Source organism: Choristoneura fumiferana, chromosome 20, assembly GCF_025370935.1.
Source record: "Choristoneura fumiferana chromosome 20, NRCan_CFum_1, whole genome shotgun sequence".
Classification (NCBI taxonomy): Eukaryota; Metazoa; Arthropoda; class Insecta; order Lepidoptera; family Tortricidae; genus Choristoneura; species Choristoneura fumiferana.
In genome coordinates this window covers 12,436,421-12,440,476 of record NC_133491.1, presented here as the reverse complement: position 1 = coordinate 12,440,476, position 4,056 = coordinate 12,436,421, and the positions used below count along the sequence as shown (strand labels likewise).

At 38.2% G+C, this 4,056-nt stretch overlaps 1 pseudogene; it reads right to left on the bottom strand.

The window, feature by feature from the left end:
• Positions 1 to 297: 297 nt before the first annotated feature.
• The window catches only part of LOC141439422 (fibroblast growth factor receptor homolog 1-like), a 10,223-nt pseudogene continuing 6,464 nt past the window's right edge, over positions 298 to 4,056 (bottom strand).

Genomic DNA, 4,056 nt, shown 5'->3' with positions numbered 1-4,056 from the left:
TAAGGTTAATCGCCGCATAAAACACTATCAAAATTATACTTCAACTCGCCAAAGAAACAGAAATAGCAAAATTAGAGATATGTCTACATCCGCCATCTTCGAATGCTACAAATCGAATCTGTGGTGTGTTGTTATGGACCTACAGAAGGAAATCTGACGGGGGTTATAACGAAGTCAGCCTCATTGAGTTTTGTGAGGAAACAAATAGGTAAGCCTTCGTTACAACGTAGCCACTATCTATATAACTGAAGGTATTGTTTGACAATCTTACATTTCTTGGAGCACCCGTTAGGTATACTAAGGCGTTGTCCAGATTTCAAATATTGATATAAAACATGAAACTGATATGTCCCGGTAGGGTGTGCAGCCAAACGTCATTATTTCCCACACCAATACGCCGAAAGACCACCTAAAAACATTTTCATGTTAAAAACATTCTGCTAATAGGTATTACAAATTGTCAGTACCCGGGTGACCGAGCGACGCTCGGGCTAAAACTCAACAATACCCATTTTCCCAGAGATGAGACTATGCTGGTTGTTCGCTCTCCGAAACCCCGACATGCCAATATCATCGTAAGCGGTAGAGCCTTTTTGAGATCCCCGAAATATATAGTTATACATTACATACAAGAATTGATCTTTTAAGGATTTGTTTAAAGCTTAGCCATCGTAAGGTCGCGGGTGAGCAAGGAAATTATTTTAGTTATTGATATGGACCTCCGCAAAGTAACGCCTGGTTCAATAAATTGCTTAAATTTCATTTTGATTCTAATCAAGTTCTACCGAAAAGCTTTATTTCATTTTTGTTTGCATACAATATTTTTATCGATTTTTGCAATTATGTCGAAAAGCTAAATCAGAGAGCAGCACTATTCGTATTATGCTGTTCACATTATTTTTCATTTGACATTTCATACTGTCACTAGTATCTTGGTTTAATAAATAGAGTACCTATAGTAGTATTCTATAACTCACACATCAGAGTATGCCGTGTAATAGTTTTGCGCAAGCGACTCCGGCGCCATCCAGCGCACGGGCAGTTTGCCGGCGCGCGCTTGCGGTAGTAGTCGGCGCCGCGCACGTCCCGCGCCAGCCCGAAGTCGGCCACCTTCAGCGCGCGCGGCCGCCACCCAGCACGTTGCGCGCCGCCAGGTCGCGGTGGATGCACTGCACACATGCACTGACACATAGCGCCTCCACGCCCGAGCGATTCATTGGTAGTTAAGGTATGCGGGGTGCGGGAGATTCTTGTTTGCATACCATAGTCCCACATACGGAACCTTTTAATATATCGTTGAGAAACGCATGCACGATACTGGAGGTTTTATTAGGTATGTATGCCGTCGCAAACAATTGATTCATTTCATTGGTTCAAGTCTGCATGCTACATATTGACCGACTTATCGACCAATAAAAATGAGCTTTAACGAGGCTAGTATATAAAGATTCGTTTAACGTTCAACCTAATTTTTTTCCAATGTTATGATACATATAATTAAGATACATATAATTTTAACTGAACAACACCAATACTGAACATACTCGCCAAACAATCACGTACTATACTATAATGATGTAACTATAGTTACATCACATTATATACTTACACCACGTGACACCAAGAACTCCATTCCTTTAGCCACCTGCAGTGCAAAATTAACCAAATCCCACTGAGTCAGCTTATTTGTATCTTTAGAAAAATTGTTTCTGCAAATACAAAAATAGCGTTACCAACTTAGAAAACCCCCAGGAAATTCTTAAGATTTTACTGAATTCCTAAATGAATTTCCTAAAATTAGGTCGCGGTCTTCATTAACGTTGCACGTTGAACATCCGTCCAAATGTCTCCAAACTGGATTTGGATTTACACATTCGCATACCACAAGTCACGCAACGAGTTATGGAGAGGAGCTATGCTTGGAGTTTTTTTGCGCGATAGAATCCAGAATACGGAAATTCGTCGAAGAACTAAGGTCACCGAAATAGCTGAAAAAATTTGCAAGTTGAAGTAGCAATCAAATGAGCGGGCCACATCGCTCGAAGAACAGATAACCGTTGGGGGAGGAAAGTTCTCGATTGGCGACCGCGAACCGGAAGACGAAGCGTTAGCAGACCTTGCGAGTTGTCGTTCATTGAGACGTTCAAAGAGGGAGGCCTTCATTCAGCAGTGGACGTATTCTGGCAGATTGATGACGATACCAAAATTAAACAAACCTACGAGCACTCGTAGTAACAAATACACACACAACCACTGACCACCCACACACCCATTTCGGCATTAATAATATCAAAAGGTACTTTACGATCAAAACAATGCGCGTTTCTGATAAGACCAAACAGCTTTATTGTTTATTCTAAAGCTCTCATGTAGCAAAGTTCTTCGACATTATTTAGAGCTTTTTCCACGGTCCGGAAGCAAAGTAATAAAAATATACATACAAGAATTGTTTGTCTTGAGGTGTAAATATATGAGGACATTTAATTGTGAATGTCCCGAGTACGTACGTTTTATTGGGTTGATGTTTTTTAAGGTATTCTCTAAGACAGCCGTTGTTGGCATACTCCACAATGATATAGAGAGGTCCATCTTGTGTGCAACATCCCAGAAGATTGACGACGTTCTCATGCTTGCCAATCTTCTTCATTATCTCCATCTCCGATACAAGTGCTATCAAATCTTCGTCTGAATGATCCGCTGTAAGATAATAAATAGTTTTTCGCGTTTAGGTTCGTAAGGACTAGATTGCATAATAGTCTATGTAAACAAAACGTCGTAATTCCATTCCATAGTGCCTTAGTAAGCACAATGCATTTTTTGCAGAATGCCCTATAGTATATTTTATTTATTTATTCCTCTTAATGGCGGCCATAAGGCTTGGGCCAATGTCAGTTAAATTAAAGATAAATATATTCTTCTTATGCTTGTTGTACGGTGATACTAGTATATATTGTTGTTGTTGTTTCTTTAAAAAATATGGCTCTGTTCATCAGAGGACAATTTTGCCAGTGTCTATAGTTTTTGGCCGTTGTACGGTAAAAAATTCTAGAAAACGAAATATGAGAGGTAATGGTGGATGAACGATGACCATTAGTATATATACTTTTCGATAGGATGGGTACGGTGACACTGTCATTAAGCAATTAAAGGGTTGTGAAATGTAAATTCGAATTGATTATGCGATTCTCGATTAAATAATGCTAAGGGGTGTAAAAGATTTTTATTAGTGATAGTTTATTAAAAAATTTAATAACAAAGTAACAGTTCAAATCAAACAATACGAAACACTCGATACAAAGACGCATTTAAGGACCTTCGCTCTTGTACTAATTGACAGATGATGCGAGTCAAACGATTTGACAGATTGTGGAATCGATTCGGTCGATAAGCAAAGTCAAGCTCTATTGAAATAGAGTTCCGTTTTACGCGATTAAATTTGACAAGATTAAAATTCGTCTTTTTAGTTTAAAACATAATAATATATTTTTAAGTGATTTTTGTTTATTATTCCGAAATCTTTTAAGCTATAGAGATATTTTTTTTGTTCCTTTCGGGATTCAAGTATATTTTTTATAAATTATTGGCCTGAAACGTTCATGGCGTGGAATGGAAAAAACGCAAGTGTCACCGTACCCATCTTATCTGAAAAGTACTATAGTGAGTAGAATGCCTTAGTTATACGATCGACGACTATGGCATGACGCCGAAGTTGCAAAATGACTAATAGAGTTTACGACCAAATTATAGAAAGTCTTTATATAGTTGTAAACTGACGCATAAAGCAAAGTTTATGGTAGCATATAGTCTTAGTAGCAAAACGCCATTATTGCATAACGACTAGGTATAACTATTAGATGAATTTTATTTATGTAGGGACGAGTAGTTATTGTCTAGATCTCGGACGGAATCGCGGGCAGAAACTAGTGTTTCTTTATTAAAAAATAAAAGAGTTCCTTCACAAAATACTGTTAGTAATCTCCTTGTCGTTTAACCATCTAGTCGTTATGCCACTTAGACGTATTAATATTTGACGATATGCCTACCTAGTCGTTTTAC